The sequence below is a fragment of the Spermophilus citellus genome, assembly GCF_964194105.1.
Source record: "Spermophilus citellus genome assembly, chromosome: 17".
Taxonomy (NCBI): domain Eukaryota; kingdom Metazoa; phylum Chordata; class Mammalia; order Rodentia; family Sciuridae; genus Spermophilus; species Spermophilus citellus.
The window spans coordinates 70,533,765-70,553,480 of NC_138199.1; the positions used below are offsets into that span (position 1 = coordinate 70,533,765).

Consider the following 19,716-nt stretch of genomic DNA (forward strand, 5'->3'; position numbering starts at 1 on the left):
GGGGCGCAGAGATGGTTACTGGTGATTGAACCCAGGGGCACTCAACCACTGAGACACATCCCAGCCCTATTTTGTATTTTATTTAGGGACAGGGTCTCACTGAGTTGCTTATTACTTCACTTTTGCTGAGGCTGGCTTTGAACTTGTGATCCTCCTACCTGAGCCTCCCGAGCTGCTGGGATTACCAGCGCTCATGTTCCCCACTTTCTGATCAACCAGAATATAATTCTTTTCCAAGTAACCAGATTTTCTGGATGGTTATGTGACATTTTATATCTTTTTTTAATATATACCCAAACCTTTTTTCAGGATATGTTGACTAATGGTTTTCTTTTCATTAAATTCACCTAAAACATGGTGAGTTCTTTTGAACCACATTCCCAGATTCCCTGCCAGCCCCTGCTGCCTTCAGGTCCCAAAAGTTTTATCTGTAATTGTAATTTCAATTTGCGGGAGGGGCACTGGGGATTGAACCCAGGGTCACTTAACCACTAAGCCACATCCCCAGCCCTTTTTTTTCTTTTGAGACAGGACCTAAGTTGCTGAGGCTACTCTCAAACTTGTCATCCTCCTGCCTCAGCCTCCCAAGTTGCCAAGATGACAGGTGTGCCACTGCCACAGGTGTGCCTGGCCACGCTCCCTCTTGTTATCTGTCTACCCTCGCAGTCACCTTAGCTGTGCTCTTTGCATCGTATTCAGTGACTCTTTCGTCTCTGCTGTGGCTGACTATGCACCCTCCAGGATTCACGTGCGTGTGCCTAACACCCGAGGGACAGTGTTAAGTATTACAGGCTCAGGTAAGCCCCGAGGGCTCCACCTCATGAATGGGATGAAGGCCCCTGTGGAAGAGGCCAGAGAGACCCGGTGCCTGGACTCTCTGGCTCTTCCTTCCCTCTGGCCACCTGAGGACACAGGTGCCATCTCTGGAGCAGTGAAGCCCTTCACTGGGCATGGAATCTGCTGGCACCTGGATCTTGGGCTCTCCAGCCTCTAGAACCACGGGAAATCAATTTCTGTTGTTTATAACTGACCCACTCTGTCATTTTGTTATAGCAGCAGGAATGGACTGAGACAATCTCCATCTTATACATCACTGCTATTATTTCTGAGGAACTCACTGACTCCTACAAGTAAGACTTTTTGCAGTGTAGACAAATGGTTTTTCTTAATCCTGGTCCACGGGCTTTGAAGCTGGAGGGACATACCCCCCAGATATTGCCGTCTTTATTTTCAGCATGGCTGAAGGTGTCCATCACATGGGCTCCGAGCAAGGAGCTTCTTCAAACCAAATGTCCCACAGTGATGGGTTGTTCCAGAACGTGAACCATCACATCCCCTTCTCCTCTGGAGGCCCTCTGATAGCTCTGCTTCACTTCTGAGGAAGAACTGAAAGGTCCTCAGGGAGCCCATGGCCTCCAGACCTCAGAGGCACATCCTGCCTGCCTGTGCAGCCTCACCTTCTCCCTCCACCCTGCCTAATTCTTACCCACCCTCAGGACTCAGCTTCGCAGACTGCGGCAGCCACTGCCTGCTGGTCACCAACTTCCCTTCCTCCATAGGAAGAGAATCTCCTCTTGTTGTTTGGGTACATGGCTGACGAGAGAGAAGACAACGTCCCCTGCAGCTACGGGAGACCAGATGATAAGTTTCTGGCCAAAGACACATGGAGGGGAGGAGATGAGTGAGACCTCTAGACAGATCCTTAGAGGGAGGAAGTACACTCCTTCTCTACCCACTCTGCGGGATATGGAAGGGATGGCTGGGTGCCATCTTGGACCATGAAGTTGGAGGTGGTACAGTGGGAATCACCAGATGGATTCTAAGTCACAGATGACCATGGTGGCGCCATATTTAATTCCAAGTCAGAGAAAAATAGACTTTTTTATACCCCTAGGAATTTGGATTATCTTACACGGGGTCCACCCCTACTCCGAATAATTCAGAATTGGTACTGCAGGAGGACCGCCAGTTACAAAACCTACACACGGGAGCCAGGCTTGGTGGGGGCATTCAGAGGGCAGGTGATGAAGACACTGAAGCTGAGACTGCAAAGCTGGGGACCCTCTCACTGGCGAGCGACCTTGGGGGAGATGGCCACTGGTCATACCTCAGATGGGCCACAGCTCCAGGGAAAATGACAGGGGAAGCTCAGATGCTTGGCCTGTGTTCGCTACTTCTTTTTGCATTTAGAAAATTCTAATGAGAGTCGGGAAGAGCCAGAAACGAAGGCAACACGGAGGCAGGAAAGGCACCTTCTCTGCCCCCTGGGTTCCAAACCTGGGAGGCCCGTATTGGAAAAGCTGCTTCTGTACCTTGATCGAAAGCAGTTCAAATGATGGCTGCCACAAAGCAGAAGGCCTAGCCCTGGACAGATGGACGTCCTGCCCCGCCAGGGCTGGGACAAGTGCTGCCTCCATCCAGACACAGTTGCTCCAGATGCCTCAGAGCTGAAGTCCAGAGAGCACAGGGCATGGACCCGAGGCCTATAGAGAATCCGGGTCTTCAGGAAGGCAGACAGGCAGGGGACGGGCTCCAGGGACATGGGACATGCTGTCATCTGACCTGCCACGGAGAGCTCAGCTGAGTACAGGTGTGGAGAGCAGGCTGTGGTGTACAGGATAGTGGTTAGTGCCTAACCTGAGCTATTCCATCCTATAAAGCAGTCGTTTGCCATGAGCTACGCCATTTTTGAACACAAGTGCCAAGGTGGAATGACGCCACACCTTGTCTATACAACTGCCATCTTCCTGGCACCACCATAAGGCACAAACTGAAAAATAACTTGCACGTGCCAACTTACTGCATAAAACCAAGGAGCACCTGGACACGTGGACATCCCAAATCACATCAGGACACCAAACCCAGGGGCTCATCAACCTCAGCAGATGCAAATTCCTCACTCGAGACCCATTCAAGGAGAAGGCCCCCCAGACAGACCATGGCGGCACACTGACCCCATCTCCTGGTCACTTGTCATGAGCCTTCCCCAGGGAAATCATCCCAGCAATGAACTTCTGAGTCTCTGCCTTGGGGCTTTAGCAGAGCGATCCTTCTCCTGTCCCTGACAGCCATGCACAGCACCCTCCCAAAGTGACCTCTCAAGCTAACACTGAAACTGCCACTCATCTAGATGCTGGCCTGTAAGCTGCTGCTCTCTGACAGCTCTGCGCCCTGAACAAGTTTCTTGCCTGGTTCCTGACCTTATCTGGCCACCTACAGTGACGCGCATTCATATCTGCTCTCAGTGCAACCTTCTGAACCCCCGTGGCCATGTCACTTCTCAGCCTTTCTGTGACCTAGGGGACCTGAGAGTTGTAGAAGTTAGAAATTCAGATGAGAATGAAACAACCTAAAGTTCAAGTTGATGACATGACCCACTATTCAGGGAGCTGCCACTCATGCCTGTGAATTTGTTGTTATTCAATCAACTGTGAGACATCGTGGAAAGGCACAAACGTGTCTGGTCTGAGCGACCCTCCCTAGAACACTGCTGCACTTCTTTGTTTCCCCATCTGCAAAGATCCTTGGTCAAGGGATACACTTTCATGTATTTTGCTAAAATACAGAGGAAAAAAGAAATTCGATTTTACCATGAATGTCAAAGGCCACAGTCGAGATGTGATTGACAGCAGGAGGTGCAACCAGGTGAGTCAGGGCAGCAGTCTGGACAGGGGAGACGATGCACATGAATGGGGGGGAGGGAGGTTAGGTCAGTGCAGGTGGGCTGCACCTGATGCATTTCCTGGAGCTAGAAATGGGAGGGGCAGCAGGAAAGACAGTACCAGTGCAGTGGGGGGCAGATAAGCAGCTAAGCAGACACGGTGGGCAGAGGGTCCAGGGAAGGGAAGGCAGAGGGGAGCCGCAGGCTCAAGCAGGCAGAACGTGGAGCTCGGGTATGAGGCTTAGCTCCCCTGGGGTACAGGGTGGGGACTTCCCAGTCCATAGGCCAGGCCCCTAATGGGGTCAAATCCAGGCGGAAAGTCAGGAGCCAGAGACCTAAAGCTCAGGTCAGAAACTGGGTAACCAGATGGGAGCCCAGCACAGCCCACCTTGACCATGGACGTGTACCTCATAAAGGGGGAAAATGACCACCACATGCCCTGGACCACAGCATAGCTGAGAGCATCTGAGGGTCGGCAGCAGGCCCAGTACTGTCCTGGAGATGAAGGTGGAAGCTGTGAACCACACATTCCCACTACCCATTAGCAACAGCCAAGGTGACAGAGAAGCCAAGGGTGCCCAAGCCTGCACTTAACTCCATCATCAAACTCATCTCTGCCTCCTCCCCTGAAGGCCACCTCTGCAAAGGCACGGATATCTAGCTGGCTGCAGAAACCCCAGACATTGAGGGGTTTCCAACTGTTCTCATCCCCTGCACCTAACCGGACCCCAGGTCCCACTGATTTTGCTCATGAACCAGCAATATCAAGTCACTCCCCTGTACTTGTCCTGCAGTACTGCCATCGTCTGTAGCACTCTCAGGGCAGTGTTGTGATTGAAGCAGCCACAGGGGAAGGGGAAGCCCAGGCCCAGGGTGGAGGTGGGCTTGAGGGGGCTGAGGGCTCTGCAGGGGACATGCCATAAAGGAGGCTGTGGTGGGCCTCCTAGGGCCCATGGCATTCCCAAGGGCTGTCGGAGGCATTTCAGCTGCAGGGCCTGGGCTGCGGACATGCTCTGAGGCTCAGTGTGGTCTGAACAAGAATTTATAGTCGATTGGCTTGTGGACTGAGGCGTTCATACTTGGCTTCTCTGATCACTTCTCTGTTCATTGGACTAAAAAAAAAAAATCTCCAACTGCAGCATGGGTCCTCCTCCCAAGCCCCTGCGCAAGCCCAGGGGCCCCGCTTCCCACCAGCAGCATGAGGTAATGCCGCGTGCAGTAGGTGGAGGCCCCGGCAGACAGTCGGGCAGGCCACCACCCAGCCCTGAGTGCTGGACAGAATTAAAGACCAACAAGCTATCTGATGGCATTGCACGGAGGAAAGGAAATTCATCTTTTAAGAACAGGCAGAGGGAGGTGCATGACTGAAGTCCCAAAGAATGCTGTGGTCGAACCTTTTTTTCTGTTGTTTGTTTTCTGGCACAATCTGCCTCTGTGAGCGAGCGGAGTGCCATGTTCCCTGCGACAAAGGCCTCTTTCTTATGACCATTTAATAGCTCCAGTGCGGGGACAGCCCTGGCTCTCCCATGGGCCAGCGCCTGAAGGTGGCTGCTGAGGGAGAAGGCTGCTGGCCCTCTGCAGCTTGGCCCAACGGAGCTGAGAGACACTTAAGGAATGTATTTAAAAAAAAAAAAGAAAGAAACTTCCAACTTGACCATCCCCATGGAATAAAAAGAAGGATGTGGGGAAGCCAGGTGCCCTGGCATTAAGATGGGCTGAAAAGGGCCGCAGGGCTGTCTGTCCACTGTGGCAGGTAGTGGAAAAAGCCAGGTGGGCTCTGAGAGCCAGAGGAGCCCCCGATGCAGCATGGGGAGGCCGTAGGTATGAGCTTCTTATGGCTGCTGTAACAAAACAGCACACACCAGATGGCTTCAGGTGGCAGAGATTTATTCTCGTAGTTCTAGAAACCTCAAGTCCTAGTTCAAGGGGTCAGCAGGGCCGTGCTCCCTCTGAAGGCTGTGGGGAAGGACCCTTCCTGCCTCCTCAGGCTTCTGGTGGCATCTGGCAACCTGAAGCGTCCCTTGGCTTGTAGATACGTCATGGCAATCTCTGTCCTGGTTGTCACAGGGTCATCTTCCTTTGGTGTCCTGTGTTACCACTCTCCTCTCTGGGGACAATTCTACCACCAGCTCCAATCTGCTGCTTATAGCACATGTGATCCTTGCTCAGTGGCTCTGTCCTTCCCAGTGACCCTGTCCATCCGTCTACCATGCCTAAGAAAACGAGTTGTGACACAGAAGCCAGCAGGAGCCGCCTCCTCCAGGTGTCCTCCTCTTCTCCCTTCTTCCCCTCAGCAGCGGCAGCCAGCGATGTCTCCAGTTCTCAGTGCGCAGCAGCAGCAACACCACCTGAGCGAGGCTCAAGACCATCTTTAACAAACACACTTGCATTCATCAGTGTTGGCCAGAAATCTCCATGTTCCTTCCAGGGGCTTTGCACAGACTCCCGCTTCCCGACGTGGCAAGGGACGTGGCTTTAAAGATGTGTCTGACAACTTAACCAGAATTTCCAAGGCCAGCGTTGAAAGCATGCAGAATGGGAGGTGAGACATTTGTCACAATGGAGCTGGCCCCGTTTCCCCACCACCTTGGGGACAGTTTTTAAGCCTGTAGGGTCCCAGTGGGGACGTGACTTGGAAAGCAGAAATGCTGTGGTTGAAAGTATGGGTCCTGGGGCTGGGCTGCCTGGGCTCAAAGTCCACCTCTGCCCTGACGTCCTACCCTGGGCACATTCTGGGCAAAATGGGGGTGACCACTTCTTCCTTAGAAGGGACTTGAAAGCTTAGGGAAGGCACGGTCTCCATGTCGAAAACCTCAACAAATATCGGTTTTCGTGATTGTTCTGTGGTTGCCAGGAGCCAGGCCAAGGGGGTCGATTCACAGGCTTCAGAATCAGATGGATATGGGATAAAGCCTGCACCTGCCAGGGGACTGTCCACTGTGAAGTCCCCTTCGGCCCTGGCCACATTTCTATACCAGGTAGTCGTGAGGATTCAGCGGTCATGAGAACAGCCCTAGGACACGTGTCCGTCTTAAGGGCCACATGGGCACTAATGCCCTAAGCTGCCTTCCTGAGCTCACCAAGCAAAACACTTTAACACGAAGACCCCTCCACACCAGAAGGACACCAGGCCTAGAGCTCGTGGTGCTGGGCTCCTTCAGTGTCTGTCCTGGAAGACCAGCTGCCAACTTCCTCGCGTTGCTTGAATCAAGCTGCTTGGGAGAATGGACAGGGAGTGGGGAGAGAAAGGAAGCCTGTGTCGTCTCCAGCGCCTGGGAAAGCCACACAGAAATCACACTGCTGTTCCCAGAGAGCTTTGTGGGCCTGTCCCTCCCCCAAGGCCGCTTCAGGCTAACAGAGTGTACGTTGTGCAGAGACGGCTCCCGGTGCCAAGACGTCCAGCCCCTGTCGCCAGGGCCCTGGGTGGGGGTGGCTGGGGGCAGTGGTGGAGGAGGAAGGGGCCGCAGCATAAAGGGGCCCTTGTGCTGCACAGAGGGGAGAAGCCGCTGCTCAGCAGATGGAGGGGGCAGTGCGGTGGCCTATCTTGTTCTGAGAGGGTGACTTGTGTGGTCAGATCGGAGGCCCCGGAAGTGAGTCCAGGGAATTGGGGAAGCAAAAGAGAGGCAGCTTGGGTTTTCAGGAGGGGCTGCCTGTTTTAAAGTTATCTGGAAGATTCCAGGCAGGACCTTACCACCCTGGTGCACAGCCAGGTCCTGGGGCCTTGAGGGGAACAGAGGAGGGGACCCGTGCTCTGCGGCCAGTTAGGGTGGAGAACGGAGCAGCTCACACGCCACATGGCAAAGGCTGATGGTGGCCAGGCACAGGCCAATGAGCAGGGGATTCCATGCTGAGCCTGACGGTGGACTCTGCCTAGGAGGACCACAGAATGAAAAGACAAGACGCTGAGGCCCAGAACCAGGCGCAGTGCCCAAGAAACACAGGCCCAGAAGCAACCGGAGAACAGAGTGGCTCTCGACAGACCACGGAAGCCACTTCTACAGCAGCTCTCCCGGGTGGGCAGTGGGCAGGGAGCTCTGTCCTAGGACCTGGGATGGCCCTCTCTCTGTAGTGCCCGAGATGGGCTAGCCAGAGAGCCAGAATGACCCCTGTGTCACATATGCCCTGACTGCACGCCACGCACAACCCAGGTGCTTTTCATACATAAGCTCAGCCAGTCATTGGAACCACCTATTGTAGTAGCTTCTGTTCTCACTTCTCAGGAAGCCTAGGCTCAGAAGAAAAGCTATGCATCACGTGGTAGAGCCAGTCAGTGGCAGAGCTGGGATCTGAACCAGGGAATCTGGCTCCAGAACCTACGCTCTTAAGTACTGGGCCACGTGCTCGCCCTCCACCCACAGAGGGTCTGCAGTGAGGAGGCTCAACAGCAAGCTGAGCCCACCCCATCCCCCAGACCCCTTGGGGACCAGAGACCTGGACACACGTTTGCCCATCTCCTTTCCTAGCCTTTGATTCCTTTGGTTCATAAAACGGCTCCTCGTCCTGTGCATGATTCAGTGAGAGAAGGAAGGGTTCAGGACGGCTCAGGAACACACACCTGGCCATCACGCAATGGAGGCCACCTCCGCCATCACACTTGCCATGATTGTGGCGTGAGGGTTGACACAGGGACCAACCTAGAAAGGGCTCCGTGGTGAGCACGCTTCTGCTCGAGAAATGGAGTTTTAAAGGTTAAAATGCTATTAACCGAGGCAGGCTCCCCTTCTTTTGGCTACAAGGTGATTTTTAAAACTCTACCCGGTTCCTCAAAAACATAAACATTATTACCGCAGAACCCAGCAATTTTACTCCAGGTATGTCCCCCTGAGACGTGATGATGGATGTCCATGCCCAGACTCCTACGGGAGTGTGCACAGCAACACGGAGTCTCCAGCCCACTGGGGAGGGGCCTGTGTGGTGCCTCCTCCCTGATGTCCTCCCAGGCCCATCCATTGCTCCCCATGGGCCAGCGCAGACCTAGGCAGGACCCTCGGTCCCCTCCATGCATATCATGATGCACGTTCTTCTAGGCCTTGGGAGTCATTGGACCAGTGTCCCCAGTTGCCTGTGCCACTGTTCCTTGGCTTCTATAAGATCACCCCAGATTCCATGTGGAGCAAACCAGCTTTGCATGTGCGTTCACCCCAAAACTCAGATGTGCATCAGAAAATTAATCTTCCTTCCCATGGCATTATCCTGTCCTAGAGCCCCCATTTCCACGCAGCAGCTGGGGGGGTGGGGGGAAAAAGGTCCATTCAAAGGAATTTAGTCTTTTCCAGTATCCAGTTCCTTTCTATGCTAAGCTGCTCTCTCCTTGGATAATACTTAGGAATCAAGAATCTTATGCTGGGACTTCCCTGTCCCTAAAACCCTCTCCTCCTTCCTTCCTCCTCCTCCTCCTCCTCTCCTAGGTGGCTTCTGGATGCTGGGAAAGATGTAGGAAAGCAAAATTCAAAGGAACCATTTAAAAGATACACCATCCTCACTTAGAGAATCTGCATAGTTGTAGACATAGATTAAATACAGTCGCAGAGCGACTTAGACGGTCCCATCACCTCCCTGCATTCCTGGAGGACTGTCAGTGGACCGACTAGTATGGAGGGGAAATGACACACCAGGTGTCACTGCACCGGGTTTGCTATTGGAAGTTTCCCTGAATTTGAATGGGGGTCAGTCAAGGTTGGTTCTAGCCTGTAGAGGAAAAAGGACTTGGAGTTATCCTGCGCTCATCAACTGATCGTCGGTGCTGAATGTACTACGAGAGCAATACCTCAGAGAAGAATGGACTCCTCGTGAGTCTCCAATGGCATCTTTCATCCAATGCCTAAACCTTGCAGGATACAGAAGGTGGCACGTCACTCTTTACATACTTGGGGGAGACACTTTTTATTTTTCCACGAAGCCTGAGAGGCTTAGAACTGCAGATATACTCCACCCCCCTCCCGGTTTTCATGGAAACTGAGGCATGGGTAGGAAGAGGCAACGAGTGGCGCATTATCAGGTACTAGGCAGAGTCCTACTGATTTCATCAGGTGCTAGGCAGAGTCCTCACTACTTAACCCATAGTACTGGGGGGGGGGCAGAGTACTGAAGCAAGCACCACTCTTAACATACTGTCTGGAGGCTTGATGCTTTCTCCATCCTTCAAAGAAAAACCATCCTTTAGAGTGAGACACACCCCCTCGTCCTTATTGCAGGAATGAATGACAGTGGACTCTCCAGCAAGGCCACACCCAAACACAGCAGATGATCACCCTCGACTTGGATTTTCTGAGCTACAGGAGAAAACACAGTGTGGGGAGTCCCAACTCCACAACCTCCAAACATCCATTTGATTTTTCTTTCTGCCATTTGGGGGAGGGAGGTGACACATTCACTTTCCCAATGACCCTTTGTTAAAAACAATGTCACTTATCATGTCATTTTATCAGTCCTGGGAAGTGAAGGAGGCAGGCCAGAAGACTCTGCTGGACACAGAGAGAGAGTCAGGTGGGGAAGGAACAGGGTTTTTTTTTTGGGGGGGGGGCTTGAACTCAGGGCTCTTGACCACTGAGCCACATCCTCAGACATATTTTTGCACTTTATTTAGAGGCAGGGTCTCACTGAGTTGCTTAGTTCCTGGCTTTTGCTGAGGCTTCCTTTGAACTCACAATCCTCCTGCCTCGGCCTCCTGAGCCCCTGGGATTTCAGGCGTGTGCCACCACGCCTGGCCTGAATCACAGGTAACAGGAAACCAGGTCTCTCACCCATGTGTCCATCTTTCCTCCCATTCCATGTGGAGGCCTATGAGCACAAAGGGCATAGTTTTCAGCCAAAAGACCATTAAGTTCCGGATTCTCCTCTGCATGGGCTGGAGAGTCAGCAGGTTTCTGGACAACAATGCAATTGCATTCATCTGCAGAGACCTGGGGATGTGGAGGATAAAGTCCCCGAGGGGTGGCTCCTGTCCCCATGAGGACAGCCCAGTCAAAGAAAAACCATGGAATTGTACCTTAGGCGGACAAGGTATTGGACACATACAAGTGGACACTGTCACACTTTTTCGTCTGTAAAACGTTGCTCCTGCTGAGAACTCAAAAAAGCACCATCATAAAAAGCCCCGGGAAGAGGCCGTGGAAAGAGTGGCAGAGGAGGTGGGAAATGCATGGGCTTGGGCATGGGCTCTGGAGATGGCCCAACACCGTGTGCTGGTCGCTGTTCACCCTCCAGCCCCCAGCCCCACCGTGACCCTTTTACTCAAGCGAGTGTTGCCAACTTTTATATGCACAGAGCGGTCAGTTCCCCAGCTTGCTTAAAGACTTCAGGATTCACCCCAAAGGTGGGAGAGGACCCTCCTCAGGTTCAAGAGGGGTGAGGGAAGACAGGGCAGAAAGCAGCAGCCGGGAGCCATCCTTGGAGGGGAGGCTGGGGAGGAGGCCCCCTGCAGGTCCCTTCCAGCCTCTGAAATGTTAGCAGGGCCACCTAGAGTCAGAGCAGCCCCAGGGCAGAGGAGAGCCCCAGAACTCCAGAACCAGCTGTGGGACTCCCCTCATCCTGGCCACTGAGTTCCCGGCTCTGGGGGCTTGGGTCTCTTCACCTGGGCTAGAGCAGGGGCTTCCTGCCCGGTGCAGAGGTGGAGATGCTGGGCATATTGGTTCCATCCAGAATCTTGTTTAATAAGCTTCAACTGCTTTGAAAAAGCACTTAAGAGTAAGACCATCTTTGAAGACCACGTGCAGCCCGTCAACCTAAAGCTTTCCAGTGTATTTCACAGTTGCAACGGCTAAAGGAGTATCCTTAGTTGTCTTTCTTCACAAAGATAAATCCCATGCTTAGAAGAACTCGGGACTGGATGGGTGGACAGATGGGCAGAGGGATGAGTGACCTGAGACTGTCCATGGGAAACCGTGGAGTCCTGGCTGGCTCTGCCCACGTGTCCTGCAGGCTTTTCTAGAACACTTTCTTCACTCCCAAGACCGGTGTAATAAATACCATTATTTTAACAACAAAAAAAAATTGCTAGAAAAGTAAATGTGTTAAACACCACACACACACACACACCCACCCCACCCCCTGCCGCAAGTGACAAACAGAAAGACCTCTGTACAAGCCGAACACTGACTCCCCAGCCATGCACTCAAGTGCCTTCTCCTGTTCCTATGGCTCCTCTCCAGCGAGCCCTGAGGTGTGACTGCCACATGGTGGCGCTGTCTGCCAGCCACTGTCAAATCCCACCAGAGGACTGGAAAGGAAAGCATGGGGACAGGGCAGCCAGGAGGCCCTCTAGAACCTCAGGGGGCGGCGTGACAGGCTCAAGAGCAGGGCTGGTCCACAGGGAGCAGGACTGACAGCCGGTGTGCAGTTGCAGGCTAGGAGCTGGGAGAGGTGAGTGGAGGGCAGGCGGGCGCTGCTCTGCAGGACAGGCTGGGGCAGCTGCAGGAAGGCATTTCCCACCCAGCGCCTCCTGCTGGGTGCCCACTGCTCAGGTGAGACCCATTCAAAGGGCAGGAGGAGGGCGAGAGCAGCAACCTGGAAGAAGGGAGGGTCTCCCTGGGAGGCTTGGTCCTGCGGCAGGTCTGGGGTGTCACAAGCCCTCCTGGGTGCCAGGTGGGAGGCAGCTATGCAGGTTGTTGTGAAGATACTTTGGAAACTGATAGTCTGAAAGGTGCATTTGACCTGAGACTTCTCCTCCCCACAGCAAAGTGGCCTCATAACTTTTCTGATGCTTTGTTTGTTTTAATACTGGTACTTTTACCACTGAGCGACACCCCCAGCCCTTTTTAGTTTTTCTTTTGAGGCAGGATCTCACTATATTGCTGAGGCTGGTCTCAAACTTGTGATCCTATCTCAGCCTCCTAAGCAACTTGGATTACCAGCATGCACCACTGCACCTGGCTTTATTAACCTCTTCACATAGAACTGGCGGCCATGTCTTCAAGAGTCTACTGGAAAGAAAGCAGGGGGCTACCTGGAGAGACAGTCACACATCTATGATTTATCTACACATTTTAGATTCATCAACTGGCTAATGTTGATTAATGGCCAGGGAAATATGTCTCTTGCCATTTTTGTATCTAAATAAATGGTGGCCTAGTTGACTAATGGCTGCTATCTTAAGTGACTGGTAATATACCAACATAGGTACTCTGCTAGCCAGGGAAAACAATCTGATTTATGATCTTTACTCTTTGATCTGGGAAGGAGACATACACTTTAAAATTGGTTTCGATGTCTCCACGTGTAATTTAATGAGAGCTATTAACTCTAACTGCAGGCCAGGCATCCTTTCCCGAGCGTGTGGGTGTGGGGAAGCCTCGGCCTGCTGGGACGCCTGCAGGACGCGTCCAGCCACATCTCGGGGATGTGCTTCGTGAGTCTTCCACGAACAACACAAAGGCTGCAGCCTGCCACCTCTGCTGTGCACCTGCCAGTCAAGGTGTGCTCAGGACACAACTCCCGAGTCAAAGCTTCAAACAGGGAGTGTGTGTGAAGCAGGAAGTTCAGACATAAATCACCCTGCTGCATCGAACTACATCCACCATGAAGGGAGAGCTGAGGACACACCGGAGGGGGGTCCCCACTGCTCAGGCCAGAGAACATGTTCTTTGGAGACGATGATAATTGAGAAAGGAAAACCTGGCTAAGCACCAAGAACACAGGGTCTGAAGAATTTGTGGTTGGAACCCCAAGAAATTGCTTTGGGACCAGATCAGAAAGAAAGAAAAAAAAACTCCTTCCCTTGGGCTACAGGCTGCCCCGGGTGGGCTGAGAGTCTTGGTAATTCAGGGGACACCTCGACACAGGCAGACCTAGCAAGGACAGAGGAGGGCAGAGTGGAAGGGCGAGGGCAGGGCCCTGAGGCTCCGTGAAGGGGAGGCTGGCTTTGGACAGCAGGTGGCAGCAGCCACACGCTGCCCGGCCTCAGGAGCCTCCAATCTTCAGGAACAGAGACAAGCTGCTCAGTGGCTTTGTGGAACGTCACTCTTTGCTGTGCTCTCCTCTCACGACGGCCATGATGTCACGGGTGAGCAACGAGAACTTCTGTACTTCAAGATGAACCACCAACAGGGCCTGGGCAAGAGGCCCCAGGAAGGAGCTGACCTCTGAGCCATGGCTGCGAGTCTGGCCTAAGACACTGGACAGTGTCCATTAAATTCAGAGTGTATGAATGTCTGTACAGGGTCAGACAGCAAGTACGGCCAGGTTTGGGGCCTTCAGATTCCTGTGGCAATTACTTAGCCCAGTGTGAGCAAACCGAGGTGCCCGTGTTTCAATAAAACTTTACAGAGAAAAAGAGCGGGCCAAGTTTGGCCCATGGACTGTAGTTTGCTGAGCCTGCACTGAATGAGCAGACCCCTCTGTGTGGCTCAGAGGGCTGCGTTCTCAGGTACAGGTGCTCCCCGACTTACAGTTTGTCTAAGTCAAAAGCACCCTAAGTCAGAGGAGATGTTCTATGCCTCAGTCACATCCTGGCTGTCACCACCATGCACCATGGGCACCTGCGGTTTCCCCTTGTGACTGGCTGGAGCTGCGGCTGCTGTCACTGCCTGGCATCCTGAGAGAGGGCTGGGCCACATCAGCTCAGGAAAAGGTCCAAACTCAAGGTGCAGTTTCTCCTGAATGCTCCTGTGCCATCGCAAAGTCCAAAAGTCGTAAGTGGAACCATCCGTCCTAAGCTGGGGGCCATCCCTCTACTCCAGGGATGGGTGGGGAAACTCTCCCCTCCCAGCCCTTCCCATAAGGGCCACAGCACTGACCTACGTCTCTTTGTCAAACTTGATCCTCCCTCCCCCACACAACAGAAACGGGGGACACTGTTGTCTGTAGGGTCCGCACTTAAAAGCTCCTCCTCTGGCCGGCCCCCGCGACACCCTATCTTCTTTGCAGCTGCTGAAACTCAGTTTTGTGAGTCTGGGAACAAATTGTTCCTTGGCTGAATTCGTCACCCTGGTCCCCCCGACCACCGCCCCATCATTCCATGTCAGCTCCCCGGGTTGTCCTTGCCTGCATCAGAGTGGCCAGTCGTCAGCCTCTTGCTGAGTGCCACGCTTGTGCATTAGTCTGAACGGACTCACGCCTTCCCTCCCACAGAGCACCAGGGAATTCTCTCAGCCACATCCACCCCCAGGCTTAAGGGTGCCTTGGGGCCAGCCTCAGCGTTTGCTCCCAGTGTCACCTGCCCTTATCAGCTCCACTGTCCCAGCCTAGCCGGAGGGAGCACACACCACGTTCTGCAGAGCGCCCCTGGGAAGTGCCTACGCTCCCCCTTTCCCACCCGTGCCCTGGGTCGTCTGGTCCGCTTCACTCCTTTGGGGTTTAACCGCCCCCCAGCAAGTTCTTCTGGCCACCTTTTGTGTTACTGGTTTACAGTTATGTCACACTGAGGTCAGACAATGTGGTCTGGACGCCATCCACTGGGGTGGGGATCCTTCCGTAAGTTTTGGGAAATACGCAGCAGGTGTGCGCTAGCAGAATGTGTGCTCTACCTCCTGGGTTGGGGTTCAGAGAGCGGGTCACATCCACTGGGTACATCTTATTCACCTTTTCCGTGTGTTACCTACAAGTATCAGAGAGGCTTTGGGCTTCCTCCTGCAGTTTGGACCCTTTTCCTCTGGATAGCTTGAGCTCACATTGCCAGGTGAAGGACACGAGGCTCCATGTCCTTCTCGTCGAGTGCTAGCCTTCACTCCTCTGTGGCTGCCTGCCTTATGGCCACCCTGTCTGTGCTAAAACGTAGCATCTGCTCTTTTCTGACTGCTTTATTTTCAAGCTTCCCATGTCACGTTTCAGTGGAATACACAGAACTGAAATTTAAAAACCCAAACCCATGTCTTTTGAAAGATGAGTCCAAGCATCTGATGATTGAGTTACTGTTTTTGTGTTTCTCTTCCATTCATTCATTCTTCTTTTCTCTCTTCACACTATCCCTCCCCCTTTCTTATTAGCATATTTATAAACAGCTCTCCCCTTTCCTCCTGACATATCTTCTACATAGATCCTGTGGAAAAGGTTTGAGTGAGTTGTCAACTTGAATTGTCTGCATTTGCTCTGACAGACTCAACATGGCCTAGACTAGGGGCAGGTGATGGACAGCACAGAGGTCCTCTGCCTCTTTCTGGGAATACACTTGTACTGGGGACACCTGAGTCTACTTTGGCACTTCCATGACAGTGTCGCATGGTTGTGACGGAGGTCACCCGGCTCCCAAGTCATCTGGGACCATAAGAGAAAGCCGGCCATCTTCTGCCCTAGAACGGCAGTCACTTTCCTGTGGCACTCTGGAGACAGCAGTCCCTGGTCTCTTGCTAGAGCCAAGTCTGGGGTCTAATTATTTCTGTGCAGGGAATCCATCTCCCTCTGCAGTTTCTCCTGGTTGATGGGCTCCAAAGGTGAGCACATCTACATGACGGTTTGACAGTGTTCAGGGTGTGCCATTTCAGTGTTTTTCCATTTCTGAAAAGTTCTCATCCAATTCTTTTTGCTATTACTGCTGCATTTCTTGATTTCTCCTTTGGTGATTCCTACTAGAAAATGAAATTTTTCATTCTATGTCTTTTAATTTATCATTCATAGTTCCATCTCGCTGCCTCTTTATGCCACATGCTGAGCGATTTCCTCAGATTCAATCATCCACTTCATTAAATCTACCTTCAGTTGCATCTCATCAGTTAACTATTCTAAGTTTTCATTTTAATGTCTATACTTTTCATTTTAAACTGTTCTATTTGGATTGTCTTAAATCTGTTCTCTTGGAAAGCTATCCTATTTTATTGTAATAATTTCCATCCCTTATTAAATACTAAAAAGCCTTCTCATTTTTGTAGCTTTATATAGTTTTTAAAAAAATAAACCTTTGCTTTAGACTGGTTTTAGTTATATAGAAAAGCTCAAAGTTAACAAACTGTTTCTATACGTCTTGGGCCTAGTTCCCTTTTTAAAAAAGAAATACTTATTTTATTGGTGGTTCCCCATTGTTAACCTCTTACATACAGTGATATGCTTATTCCAATCGAGAAACTTATACTGGCACATTACTGTACTTCACAGTGAATTCAGATTTCACCAGTTTTCCCCTAACATCCTTTTCTGTGCCCAGATCCCATCTAGGACAGCCCCTCGCATTTAGTGTCCCAAGCCTCCTCTGCACTGTCACTTTCTCAGACTCTGAAGAGTTTTGAGGAGGCGGGTCAGGTATTTTGTCCCTCCACTTGGGTTTGTCTGATGTTTTTCTCATACAGTTTGATTATATATTCGGTTTTCTGGATGCTATCTTTCCTCAGTGGTAGTCTGTTGCCTATGTGATTTGTCCCTGTTTCATCTTTATTTTCGTGTGATCTTATCTTTACTTGGGAATTGCTCTCTTTACCCCGGGTGTCTGGTGAGCTTGGATAGCAGGAGGGTCCCTTGGAAGAGGCTTTAGGTTTGTTCTTACAAAACCCTGAAGATTGTTTAATTATCCTAGACCCAGTTTTTATGTTGAATCCTGTGTTTGTGTTCTCTGGGACAAGATCAGGTATATAAATTTGTACCCTGTCTGATGCAGTCATGGGTCTGGGCAGTTGCACATGATCTACTGTATCTGGTACCCTGTCTCTCCATCCAAGATCCTGAAGAGGCCGAGTTCCATGTGCACGTTCCTGGCCAGTGGGTGCAGCTCAGTTGACAGACAGTGCCTGCGAGCCATGGTCTTTGTGCCAGGATGCTTCAGTGCCCTGACCTCCACGGGCAAGGCTGGCCTCCATCCACCCGGACCCACGGGGAGCACTCTGCCTTCGGTTCCTCCCTTTATGGCCGGCAGGTGGCATTTCTTTCTCCTTCTTGGTCCTGGGTATGTAGGAGCCAGGTTTGCTCCTCCGTTTACTTGTAAAGGGACATCAATGTCAATTGAATTCACCACATTACTAGAAGTACTAGGGACAAATTTTAAGCTTCTTAGCAGAGCTACAGCCTCCAAATCATGTTTTCTGTAGTGACTGAGCACAACGTGGGGCACGCGGCAGCACTCACTCAACAGTAAATGAAGGAATGAACGAATGGGGACCAAGAGGCCAAGCACCTGCAGCCTTAGGGAGACCTTTAACAAAGCCCTGACTGGGTCCCGGAGACTGGGAGCAGACAGCGAGCGAGGACAGCATCCTTCTACCAGTGCCCCAAGTCCTGGCGGCCCTGCCGCGTGCTGCCCTGCTCCCCCGGTCGATCATGACTCCTTGCTGGCTCCCCTAATGGAGCTGTCCGTGACTTTGATCACCTGACAGTGTGACTACCTTCCCCTACTCCAGGAGGAGTCGACCGAGAACCTAGGGGGGACTTGAAACCACGCATGCAGCCAAAGTTCATGGTGGAGCTGCAGATGGTGTTCTAGGGCAAGACGCTGCCTCCACTTGGGGATACCACCGGGGCCCTCCTCAGCTCTGCAGGGCCCGCCTCTCCGGACCCCACACATGGTCACTGGCTGTAAAGCCCCAGTATAATGGGAAAACAGGGAGCCGCATCGCTCAAGCTCTCAGCAGGAACAGGCAGAGCATGGGCCCCACCACCTTCTGGGCTGGGCACCCGGGCCTATGGGGCGGCAGGGCCTCCATCCAGCCCACAGTTCTTCCAGGGCCTCTCCTCTTAGCTGCCCAAGCAGGAAGTTCTCGATAGCCGCTGCCCTGCTGCCCTCCGTCCCTCACCTCCCATGAAGCCAGTGTTAGCATGAGCTGAAGGCTAACAGGAGTGCTAACAAGCCTTGCCTGGGGACCGCCCTGCCTGTCACCCACGAGTAAGGTCACGGGCGTTCAGAAGGGAAGGCGCCGAGTCCACACTACAGGTGGGGTCCTAAGTGGGGGGTGGCCGAAGGAGCAGGGTCTGCGAGGGAGAGGCTCTTCCCCTTCTCTGTCTGTAGTCTTCACTGCAGGGAACCCCTCCCCACTCTGGAGGGTACAGTGACAGCATTGGCAGAATGGCTCCAGCAGGCCTGTCCCCCTGGCTGTCATGTGGGTGGATGGGGGCTTCTTGGGCCTGATGCTCCTGAGCAGAGGGTCTTTGTGGCTGGAAACGTCCAGGCCTGCTGCCCCAGCCCAAGCCCAGGTGGAGGACGGGCTGGGGCTTATGTAACTCCGAGAGTGTGTCTGGGGGAAGGGAGGAAGTGGGACGGAAGTGTTTTTGCTCCAGTTCCTTCAGAAATATTCATGAAGATTAACAGAAAGCGCAGGTGACAGACAGAGGGATATTGGAGTTGACGTCGAGATGTCATGGGGGACATGGTGCCACCAGAAAGAGCCCGGCCTGTGAGTACAATGCCCGAGGCACGGCTGTCACTTGCGGGCACAGGCCTTGTGTGGCGTGTGCCATTTCCTGTGCTGCGGGAGGACCTGGCCTTTGAGAGCTTATAAGGTCAGCCCCTGGGGGCTCCTCACCCTTTGCCCGACTCTGAAACTTGTCTTGGTCTAATGAAGTCAAGATCAAAAGGCTGTGCCACAGGCCAAGCGCCCAGCGCCCCCTCCCGAGCCCCGAGCTTGCAGAGCAGTCCGCGGGTGCTCCAAGTCATAATTAGCCTTGTTTTCGGTGACATTTCTAACGTTCCTTCCCCACCTACCACCTCATTTGATTTGGATCATCGGCATCATTTTCAGGATGCAGCAGATCAGGAGTGAGGAGCGGCCGCCCCAGGGAGGAGGGAGTCGAGACCAGGCCCCCCTGGACCAGGGACACGGAGCCATTCCTTGGGGTGGGGGCACAATGTTGGGGGCTGTGCCAGTCTGAAGGCGTGGACGGAGCCTCTGAGGTGAATGACGTTTTTAAGCGACGGTCAGTTCCCAGGTCTGTCGAACGTGCACGTCCACCTGAAGCTCAGCTGTCACTGTGCCCAGAGTTCACCCGACCGACCCCACTCATTGTCCCCACTCATTGTGACTGTCTCTTCGTGCCCTGAGGCTCCACAGAACCTGCAGCTCCTTGGTGGAGCTCCCCTGTCTGGTGTCTGAGGGACCCCCATGGTCCCACGGCTGTGACCTTGTGAATTCAGGGGCCGGGGAGGAGGAGAAGCGGTTACAGGGCTGGCGGCCATCTATGGAGGTGGGAAAACAAGACGTCAAGGT

At 52.8% G+C, this 19,716-nt stretch overlaps 1 protein-coding gene across 6 annotated transcripts in view; it reads right to left on the reverse strand.

The window, feature by feature from the left end:
• The window catches only part of SLC39A11 (solute carrier family 39 member 11), a 406,238-nt gene that overhangs the window by 41,730 nt on the left and 344,792 nt on the right, over positions 1–19,716 (reverse strand). The window lies entirely within an intron of this gene.